Consider the following 12,482-nt stretch of genomic DNA (forward strand, 5'->3'; position numbering starts at 1 on the left):
CGGCTCCCACTACATGGAGCCTAGTCCCCAGAGTTCAGTCTGTCCTTCTGTCTCCATGGGGCCTTGCTTAACTTGATTTGCAAGCAGGGTTGCTACAGATGAGAGACAGTCTTCATAGTGACTGGATCATGCATATAGGATTTCCTCCATTTCATTGTTCAAGACATTAGGACCGCTTACGTAGCCTGTTGGGCTTCTTAGAACTAGCCTGCAGTTCTTAAAAAGTTTCAAGGGAAGCCAGAAATCCAAATTGCTCTGTGAAATATCCACATTTTAAAAGTAGCAAACCAATTCAAATTTTAAACTCTGCTGGCCAACAACATGGGCCACACAAAACACACCAGGTTGTAACCTCTGACGTATACTGTATAATGCTTTTGTTCTCATCTTCTCATATGATCCTCAGACTAGGGGGCAGATACTATTATTCGCTTCATTTTACAGATGGAGAAACTGAGGCACAGAGCAGTTTAGTAGCTTGTCCGAAGTTTGAGCATCAAAGCTGGAACTTGAGGTTTTTACAGTGTGCTTTTTTATCCTCATTACAAATGCATCCTTTTAGAAAGAACCTTTTCTTATCCTAAAGATAATACATATTACAAAATACAATAAAGTACAGAAAGGTCAAAACAAAGAAAAAACGACCACTAGTCCCAACATGCCCACATAAGCACTATTACTTAGTGTATTTCCTTACAGAAAACATAATTTCCCTCTTCATTCAATCAGAGGTACCGGCTGTATAGGTTAGGATCTGTGCTCGGTGCTGGGGATATTACAGTGAACAGCCATAGTTCCTGCCCTCAGAAGGCTTACAATCTAGTTCTTGTTCTTTGTTCCATTCATTGCCAACCTAGATGTGAATATCCAATGGGGCTTCTTCAAGAAGCAAGAGTAAATAAGCAGATAGTGCATGTCAGGTGGGCCCAAGGCCCCCAGCTGCCCAGTCCCACTTGGGCTTCCTCCCTAGAAACGAAATGAGGAGAGGATTGGACTCCTAGTGAAGGAGTTAAGATGCACGAAGGGATAGGACTTGAGAGTACTATGAAACTCTCAATTCAAGTGGCCGTGGACCTCGGTCTCGGCCCTCTCGTCCTCAAGGAAAGGGGTCGGGAGGGGGCAAGTGGTACGTGGCATCCAGAAAGATGACGAGGGTCCACAGGAAGAGGCGGTCCACCACCATGGCCACAAACTGCCAGTCCTCCTTCAGCTGGGCGTAGGAAGATTAAATTGTTCCTGAGCTCCAGACCCCCAGAGAAGACGGCTTCAAGGCCCTGGACCGCACCCAGGTCTTCCTACCATGGCTTTGAGACAAGGGCGGGCCAGCAGAATAGCCGAGAGAGAAACTGCGGGCGATGGCTTCCCTAGTGAAGCAGTGGTTGAGAGCCTGCCTGCCGATGCAGGGGACACGGGATCGTGCCCCGGTCCGGGAAGATCCCACATGCCGCGGAGTGGCTATGCCTGTGAGACACGGCCGCTGAGCCTGCGCGTCCGGAGCCTGTGTTCCGCCAAGGGAGAGGCCACAACAGTGAGAGGCCTGCGTACTGAAAAAAAAAAAAAGCACACAACCATCATCCGAAGCAGATTACAAAATAGCAAGCAGATTATAAAATAATAGTCTACAAGCCTGCTTTTTAAAATACATATCTAAATGCATTGAATATCTTATATAAAAAGCCAAGAGATAGAGATGAAACAAAATACTAAAAGTAAACATCTCCCTCCCCAAAACGCTAACTCCCTTCCAGTCATGAGGAGAACATCACACAAACCCAAGTTGAAGGAAAGTCTATGAAATACGTGAACCAGGACTCTTCAAAATTGTCATTAAGAAAATCAAAGTCTGGGACTTTCCTAGTGGTGCAGTCGTTAAGAATCCGTCTGCCAGTGCAGGGGACATGGTTCCAGCCCTGTTCTGGGAGGATCCCACATGCCACAGAGCAACTCAACCCGTACGTCACAACTACTGAGCCTGCGCTCTAGAGCCCGCGAGCCACAACTACTGAGGCCACACGCCGCAACTACCGAAGCCCGCGCACTCTAGGGCCTGTGTGATGCAACTACTGAGCCCAGGTGCTGCAATTACTGAAGCCCGCACAGTTAGAGCCCGTTTTCCACAACAAGAGAAACCACAACAATCAGCAGTCCACGTACCACAACAAACAGTGGCCCCCACATGCCACAACGAGAGAAAGCCCACGCACAGCAACAAAGACCCAACACAGCAAAATATAAACAATAATAAAAATAAATAAAGGCATCATCACAGAAAAACAAATGAGGAAATAATTTTTCTTTAAAAAGAATAACTGGTGGGGCAGTGGTTAAGAACCCGCCTGCCAGTGCACGGGACACGGGTTTGAGCCCTGGTCCTGGAAGATTCCACATGCTGCAGAGCAACTAAGCCCGTGAGCCCCAACTATTCAGCCTGCACGTCTGGAGCCTGTGCTCCGCAACAAGAGGGGCCGCAGCATTGAGAGGCCCACGCACCACGATGAGTAGTGGCCCCTGTTAAATGCAACTAGAGAAGGCCCTCACACAGAAAGAAGACCCGACACAGCCAAAAATAAATAAAAAATAAATAAAAATAAATACATTGAAAAGGAAAACCTATACATTTCCCTTTCTGCAAATGTAGGTTTTCGAGGCAAGAGTAGAGCCTCAGAAAGAATGTCTGCAAACAGAACAATCACTAGTTCACTAAATACAAATTGTAGGATACTTTTGAAGAATCCCATCACAGCTAGATAATTGGTCCAGAATCAAAAGTAAATACTGGAAGAAAAATGAAATCAACGGTATACCACAGAGGTGGTAGGCAGACTGGCCTGGACTAAGACATCTTCAGTCATAGATAATAAGGGTGCTGATTTGTAAGCATCATTCTCGTCCCACTGTGGACTTCCTTCTGCGACAGTATAAGGATACCACCAGATCATCTTCAAATCAAGTCATGAAATGTACTTTTATATTTTTAAAAATCAATTCTTGTCCTTAAATTAACTTTTCTTATTAGTTTAGTCATGGTCCTCTATTACTTCTAAAATATTAAATCTTATTTGATTAGAGACAGAGTTCAAAAAATAAAAATAAACTGTGATCAAATAGCAGGAACAAACTGTAGTAACCGAAATTACTTCAATCTAAACTGAAGATGATTTCTCTATCTCTGTCTTTTACATTTGTCTCCATCAGGGGAAAAAATTATATACCTCATAATTAACTTGGCTGGAATGAGTCAGACTGCACTTGTAAAAGTTTCAGAAGACCAATGAGCTGTGCTAAACAGTACCACTATCCACCTGATCAGAAATTACCCTCCAAAAGTTTCTTTAGATAAGTAACAAAACAAAAATTTAAACAAAAGGAGAACTACTAGAAAAAAATCAGAGATTCACTGTTTAAGTAAGTAATTTGCCTTTAGTCAGTAATTTGCCACATACATTATGATTTTCCCTGTGGAAACCCAATTATTATCCTGAAAACAAGACCACTTTAGAAAGCAAATGCATCGTGACAAAAGAAAGAAAAGGCAGATTGATACATTATTAAAATAACTCACACGCCATACCCTGAGGAGCATGGAAGCCATGGCAGAGCAGGCCACCTTCACCTCCATGGACAGCACAGCTGTGGGGAAGACACTGCAGCTAGCAGAAGCGTGTCACACTTCCTCAGGGAGGAAGCAAGTTACAGACCACTCTAGACAGGGCGCCCATAAACTGACGGCCACGCTCATGACCCAACGTCCAGGCCACCCACAGGCTGACTGCAACCCAACTTTCCCACCATTCCCACACAGGCCCCAGGAACCGTCAGGCCTCTGAGGCTCTGCCAATGCCCTTCCCTCTACCCAAATATCCTTTCCCTCCTCTCTCGGGACCTCAATCCTGCCCAGCTCTAAATGAACACTCCAAGGCCTCTTTCCCTAAGAATGCCTCTCTCAAAACCAAAATTACTTCCTAGAGAATGATCTGCCTCTTACTCATCCATCAATATCTTGGATTAAATACATCATGTAAGATGCCTTATCTGACCAACACAACTAGTTTAGAAATAAGAGTCATGTTTTAGACCATCTATGACATGACATGACAACCATTCAGCTCACTAAAACCATTCAATAAATACTCTAATTGAATTGCCCAAAGAGTTGACCTAAAATAACCTAAATGCCAAGCATTCCAAGAACCGTCCTGAACCAAATTCACTTCTCATTCGAATGACAATGTCATACACAGGGATGCTGTATTGTCTTTAAATGTACTTGCCTTTATCCAAAACTAGAATCTCTGATGAATCAATGGGACACACATGTAAAATATTCTGAAAAGGAAAAAAGCTTTATTTATTGTACTGTGCTAAATATTCAGCCAGACCTGCATTTTTCTCTAAAACTTATACAATTACTGAGGATACAAGAAGCATTTGAAGAGAGACTAAGTTTATTGAGAAGAAAATTGGAAGCGAAGGTCATCAATCATTTTCTACTTTGAAAAATCTCTTTCATAAAGAGGTAAATTCTCCTAAATACCAGAATGAATGGAATTCAATACAGCAAAGTAAAATGCTTTAAATACATAAAATAAATATCTTGATGGACCTTCCACCATCTGTTTTAGTAACTTAAATTTTAAAAAATCCCTAAATTTAAGAAAAGTTATATTAGCAGCTAAAATTGAGATTTTTTTCCATCTATTACTTTGATTTTCCTGACCCATTTTTGAGAATTGTCAGCATTCTGGATCCATAATTCCAAATTATTTCTTGAAGAGAGTGCGATTCCTCCCAAGTCATTTAACATGCTTACTAATCAATAAAGATATGAAAAAACAAAAATAACCCATATTTATGAATCAAGCAAATTATCTGAAAAGACTGACTTTGAGAAAATGTTAATGCTTGCCAAGAAAATTTTATTATTATAAAACAGTTTCTGTCATTTGTTTTTCTTCATTGTCACTTCCAGATTATCTCTGTAGAATTGTAAACACATAATAATCCAAAGCAGTCGAGCTTTATCAATAAAATGTAAATCAACGCAAGAGAGCCAACTGCATAATTAAAACAAAAGTGTACCGGGCTTCCCTGGTGGAGCAGTGGTTGAGAGCCTGCCTGCTGATGCAGGGGCAACGGGTTTGTGGCCCGGTCCGGGAAGATCCCACATGCCGCGGAGCGGCGAGGCCCGTGAGCCATTGCCGCTGAGCCTGCACGGCCGGGGCCTGTGTTCCGCATGGGAGAGGACACAACAGTGAGAGGCCGGCGTACTGAAAAAAAAAAAAGCATACCACCATCATCCCAAGCAGATTACAAAACAGCAAGCAGATTATAAAATAATAGTCTACAAGCCTGCTTATTTCAATATATATCTAAATGCATTGGATGTCTTATATAAAAAGCCAAGAGATAGAGATGAAACAAAATACTAAAAGTAAACATCTCCCTCCCCAAAACCCTAACTCCCTTCCAGTCATGAGGAGAACATCACACAAACCCAAGTTGAGGGACAGTCTATGAAATACGTGAACCAGGACTCTTCAAAATTGTCATTAAGAAAAGGAAAGTCTGGGACTTTCCTGGTGGTGCAGTGGTTAAGAATCCGTCTGCCAGTGCAGGGCACATGGGTTCCAGCCCTGGTCCGGGAAGATCCCACATGCCGCAGAGCAACTAGCCCGTACGTCACAACTACTGAGCCTGCGCTCTACAGCCCGCGAGCCACAACGACTGAGGGCACACGCCGCAACTACTGAAGCCCGCGCACTCTAGGGTCTGTGTGCCGCAACTACTGAGCCCAGGTGCTGCAATTACTGAAGCCCGCACACTTAGAGCCCGTGCTCCGCAACAAAAGAAGCCACCACAATCAGAAGTCCGCGCACCACAACAAACAGTAGCCCCCACTTGCCACAACCAGAGAAAGCCCGCGCGCAGCAACAAAGACCCAACACAGCCAAATATAAACAATAATAAAAATAAATAAATAAAGGCATCATAACATAAAAACAAATGAGGAAGTAATTATTTTTTAAAAAAGAATAACGGGTGGGGCAGTGGTTAAGAATCCACCTGGCAGTACAGGGGAAACGGCTTTGAGCCCTGGTCCGGGAAGATCCCACATGCTGCAGAGCAAGTAAGCCCGTGAGCCCCAAATATTCAGCCAGTGCGTCTGGAGCCTGTGCTACGCAACAAGAGGGGCCGCAGCATTGAGAGGCCCACGCACCACGATGAGGAGTGGCCCCTGCTAAACGCAACTAGAGAAGGCCCTCACACAGAAACGAAGACCCAACACAGCCAAAAATAAATTAAAAATAAATAAAAATAAATACATTGAAAAGGAAAACCTATACATTTCCCTTTCTGCAAATGTAGGTTTTCGAGGCAAGAGTAGACCTTCAGAAAGAATGTCTGCAAACAGAACAATCACTAGTTCACTAAGTACAAATTGTAGGATACTTTTGAAGAATCCCATCACAGCTAGATAATTGGTCCAGAATCAAAAGTAAATACTGGAAGAAAAATGAAATTAACGGTGTACCACAGAGGTGGTAGGCAGACTGGCCTGGACTAAGACATGTTCAGTCATAGATAATAAGGGTGCTGATTTGTAAGCATCATTCTCGTCCCACTGTGGACTTCCTTCTGCGACAGTATAAGGATACCACCAGATCATCTTGAAATCAATTCATGAAATCTACTTTTATATTTTTAAAAATCAATTCTTGTCCTTAAATTAACTTTTCTTCTTAGTTTCGTCATGGTCCTCTATTACTTCTAAAACATTAAATCTGAATTGATTAGAGACAGATTCAAAAAATAAAAATAAACTGTGATCAAAGAGCAGGAACAAACAGTAGTAACTGAAATTACTTCAATCTAAACTGAAGATGATTTCTGTATCTCTGTCTTTTACATTTGTCTCCATTAGGGGAAAAAATTATGTACCTCATAATTAACTTGGCTGGAACGAGTCAGACTGCATTGGTCAAAGTTTCAGAAGACCAATGAGCTGTGCTAAACAGTACCACTATCCACCTGAGCAGAAATTACTCTCCATAAGTTTCTTTACATAAGTAACAAAACAAAAATTTAAACAAAAGAAGAACTACTAGAAAAAAATTAGAGATTCATTGTTTAAGTCAGTAATTTGCCTCATACATTATGATTTTCCCTGTGGAAACCCAATTATTACCCTGAAAACAAGACCACTTTAGAAAGCAAGAGCATTGTGACAAAAGAAAGAAAAGGCAGATTGATACATTATTAAAATAACTCACACGCCATACCCTGAGGAGTAAGGAAGCCATGGCAGAGGAGGCCCCTTTCTCCTCCATGGACAGCACAGCTGTGGGGAAGACACTGCAGCTAGCAGAAGCGTGTCACACTTCCTCAGGGAGGAAGCAAGTTACAGACCACTCTAGAGAGGGCGCCCATAAACTGACGGCCACGCTCATTACCCAACGTCCAGGCCACCCACAGGCTGACTGCAACCCAACTTTCCCACCATTCCCACAAAGGCCCCAGGAACCGTCAGGCCTCTGAGGCTCTGCCAATGCCCTTCCCTCTACCCAAATATCCTTTCCCTCCTCTCTCGGGACCTCAATCCTGCCCAGCTCTAAATGAACACTCCAAGGCCTCTTTCCCTAAGAATGCCTCTCTCAAAACCAAAATTACTTCCTCGAGAATGATCTGCCTCTTACTCATCCATCATTATCTTGGATTCAATACATCATGTAAGATGCCTTATCAGACCAACACAACTATTTTAGAAATAAGAGTCATGTTTTATACCATCTATGACATGACACGACAACCATTCAGCTCACTAAAACCATTCAATAAATACTGTAATTGAATTTCCCAAAGAGTTGACCTAAAATAACCTAAATGCCAAGCATTCCAAGAACCATCCTGAACCAAATTCACTTCTCATTCGAATGCCAATGTCATACACAGGGATGTTGTATTGTCTGGAAATGTACTTGCCTTTATCCAAAACTAGAATCTCTGACGAATCTATGGGACACACATGTAAAATATTCTGCAAAGTCAAAAAGCTTTATTTAGTGTCCAGTGCTTAATATTCAGCCAGACCTGCATTTTTCTCTAAAGCTTATACAATTACTGAGTATGCAAGAAGCATTAGAAGAGAGACTAAGTCTATTGAGAAGAAAACTGGAAGCGAAGGTCATCAATCATTTTCTACTTTGAATAATCTCTTTCATAAAGAGGTAAATTCTCCTAAATTCCAGAATGAATGACATTCAATACAGCAAAGTAAAATGCTTTAAATACATAAAATAAATATCTTGATGGACCTTCCACCATCTGTTTTAGGAACTTAAATTATAAAACAACCCCTAAATTTAAGAAAACTTATATCAACAGCTAAAATTGAGATTGTTTTTTCCATCTATTACTTTGATTTTCCTGACCCATTTTTGAGAATTGTCACCATTCTGGATCAATAATTCCAAATAATTTCCTGAAGAGAGTGAGATTCCTCCCAAGTCATTTAACATGCTTACTAATCAATAAAGATATGAAAAAACAAAAAAAACCCCATATATATGAAGCAAGCAAATTATATTAAAAGACTGACTTTGAGAAAAGGTTGCTGCTTGCCAAGAAAATTTTATTATTATAAAATATTTTCTGTCATTTGTTTTTCTTCTTTGTCACTTCCAGTTTATCTCTGTAGACTTGTAAACACATCATAATTCAAAGCAGTTGAGCTTATCAATAAAACGTAAATCAGCGCAAGAGAGCCAACTGCATAATTAAAACAAAAGTGTACCGGGCTTCCCTGGTGGAGCAGTGGTTGAGAGCCTGCCTGCCGATGCAGGGGCCACGGGTTTGTGCCCCGGTGCGGGAAGATCACACATGCCGCGGAGCGGCGAGGCCGGGAGCCATGGCCGCTTAGCCTGCACGTCCGGGGCCTGTGTTCCGCATGGGAGAGGACACAACAGTGAGAGGCCCGCGTACTGAAAAATAAAAAGCATACCACCATCATCCCAAGCAGATTACAAAATAGCAAGCAGATTATAAAATAACAGTCTACAAGCCTGCTTTTTAAAATATATATCTAAATGCACTGAATGTCTTATATAAAAAGCCAAGAGATAGAGATGAAACAAAATACTAAAAGTAAACATCTCCCTCCCCAAAACCCTAACTCCCTTCCAGTCATGAGGAGAACATCACACAAACCCAAGTTGAGGGACAGTCTATGAAATACGTGAACCAGGACTCTTCAAAATTGTCATTAAGAAAAGGAAAGTCTGGGACTTTCCTGGTGGTGCAGTGGTTAAGAATCCGTCTGCCAGTGCAGGGGACATGGGTTCCAGCCCTGGTCCGGGAAGATCCCACATGCCGCAGAGCAACTAAGCCCGTACGTCACAACTACTGAGCCTGCGCTCTACAGCCCGCGAGCCACAACGTCTGAGGGCACACGCCGCAACTACTGAAGCCCGCGCACTCTAGGGTCTGTGTGCCGCAACTACTGAGCCCAGGTGCTGCAATTACTGAAGCCCGCACACTTAGAGCCCGTGCTCCGCAACAAAAGAAGCCACCACAATCAGAAGTCCGCGCACCACAACAAACAGTAGCCCCCACTTGCCACAACCAGAGAAAGCCCGCGCGCAGCAACGAAGATCCAACACAGCCAAATATAAACAATAATAAAAATAAATATATAAAGGCATCATAATATAAAAACAAATGAGGAAGTAATTACTTTTAACAAAAGAATAACGGGTGGGGCAGTGGTTAAGAATCCACCTGGCAGTGCAGGGGAAACGGCTTTGAGCCCTGGTCCGGGAAGATCCCACATGCTGCAGAGCAAGTAAGCCCGTGAGCCCCAACTATTCAGCCAGTGCGTCTGGAGCCTGTGCTACACAACAAGAGGGGCCGCAGCATTGAGAGGCCCACGCACCACGATGAGGAGTGGCCCCTGCTAAACGCAACAAGAGAAGGCCCTCACACAGAAACGAAGACCCAACACAGCCAAAAATAAATAAAAAATAAATAAAAATAAATACATTGAAAAGGAAAACCTATACATTTCCCTTTCTGCAAATGTAGGTTTTCGAGGCAAGAGTAGAGCTTCAGAAAGAATGTCTGCAAACAGAACAATCACTAGTTCACTAAGTACAAATTGTAGGATACTTTTGAAGAATCCCATCACAGCTAGATAATTGGTCCAGAATCAAAAGTAAATACTGGAAGAAAAATGAAATCAACGGTGTACCACAGAGGTGGTAGGCAGACTGGCCTGGACTAAGACATGTTCAGTCATAGATAATAAGGGTGCTGATTTGTAAGCATCATTCTCGTCCCACTGTGGACTTCCTTCTGCGACAGTATAAGGATACCACCAGATCATCTTGAAATCAAGTCATGAAATGTACTTTTATATTTCTAAAAATCAATTCTTGTCCTTAAATTAACTTTTCTTCTTAGTTTAGTCATGGTCCTCTATTACTTCTGAAACATTAAATCTGAATTGATTAGAGACAGACTTCAAAAAATAAAAATAAACTGTGATCAAACAGCAGGAACAAACAGTAGTAACTGAAATTACTTCAATCTAAACTGAAGATGATTTCTGTATCTCTGTCTTTTACATTTGTCTCCATTAGGGGAAAAAAATTATGTACCTCATAATTAACTTGGCTGGAACGAGTCAGACTGCATTGGTCAAAGTTTCAGAAGACCAATGAGCTGTGCTAAACAGTACCACTATCCACCTGAGCAGAAATTACTCTCCATAAGATTCTTTACATAAGTAACAAAACAAAAATTTAAACAAAAGAAGAACTACTAGAAAAAAATTAGAGATTCATTGTTTAAGTCAGTAATTTGCCTCATACATTATGATTTTCCCTGTGGAAACCCAATTATTATCCTGAAAACAAGACCACTTTAGAAAGCAAGTGCATTGTGACAAAAGAAAGAAAAGGCAGATTGATACATTATTAAAATAACTCACATGCCATACCCTGAGGAGTAAGGAAGCCATGGCAGAGCAGGCCACCTTCTCCTCAATGGACAGCACAGCTGTGGGGAAGACACTGCAGCTAGCAGAAGCGTGTCACACTTCCTCAGGGAGGATGCAAGTTACAGACAACTCTATAGAGGGCGCCCATAAACTGACGGCCACGCTCATTACCCAACGTCCAGGCCACCCACAGGTTGACTGCAGCCCAACTTTCCCACCATTCCCACACAGGCCCCAGGAACCGTCAGGCCGCTGAGGCTCTGCCAATGCCCTTCCCTCCACCCAAATATCCTTTCCCTCCTCTCTCCGGACCTCAATCCTGCCCAGCTCTAAATGAGCACTGCAAGGCCTATTTCCCTAAGAATGCCTCTCTCAAAACCAAAATTACTTCCTCGAGAATGATCTGCCTCTTACTCATCCATCATTATCTTGGATTAAATACTTCATGTAAGATGCCTTATCTGACCAACACAACTATTTGAGAAATAAGAATCATGTTTTAGACCATCTATGACATGACATGACAACCATTCAGCTCACGAAAACCATTCAATAAATACTCTAATTGAATTTCCCAAAGAGTTGACCTAAAATAACCTAAATGCCAAGCATTCCAAGAACCGTCCTGAACCAAATTCACTTCTCATTCGAATGCCAATGTCACAGACAGGGATGTTGTATTGTCCTTAAATGTACTTGCCTTTATCCAAAACTAGAATCTCTGATGAATCTATGGGACACACATGTAAAATATTCTGCAAAGTAAAAAAACTTTATTTAGTGTACTGTGCTTAATATTCAGCCAGACCTGCATTTTTCTCTAAACCTTATACAATTACATAGTATGCAAGAAGCATTAGAAGAGAGACTAAGTCTATTGAAAAAAATACTGGAAGCGAAGGTCATCAATCATTTTCTACTTTCAATAATCACTTTCATAAAGAGGTAAATTCTCCTAAATACCAGAATGAATGGAATTCAACACAGCAAAGTAAAATGCTTTAAATACATAAAATAAATATATTGGTGGACCTTCCACCATCTCTTTTAGTAACTTAAAGTATAAAAAAACCCCAAATTTAAGAAAAGTTATATCAACAGCTAAAATTGAGATTTTTTTTTCCATCTATTACTTTGATTTTCCTGACCCATTTTTGAGAATTGTCAGCATTCTGGATCAATAATTCCAAATTATTTCTTGAAGACAGTGAGATTCCTCCCAAGTCATCTAACATGCTCACTAATCAATAAAGATAAGAACAAACAAGAAAGCCATATTTATGAAGCAAGCAAATTATATTAAAAGACTGACTTTGATTGGGCCTCCCTGGTGGCGCAGTGGTTGAGAGTCCGCCTGCCGATGCAGGGGATACGGGTTCGTGCCCCGGTCTGGGAGGATCCCATATGCCGCGGAGCGGCTGGGCCCGTGAGCCATGGCCGCTGGGCCTGCGCGTCCGGAGCCTGTGCTCCGCAGCGGGAGAGGCCACAA

Source organism: Mesoplodon bidens, assembly GCF_964165515.1.
Source record: "Mesoplodon bidens genome assembly, contig: HAP1_SCAFFOLD_321, whole genome shotgun sequence".
NCBI lineage: Eukaryota > Metazoa > Chordata > Mammalia > Artiodactyla > Ziphiidae > Mesoplodon > Mesoplodon bidens.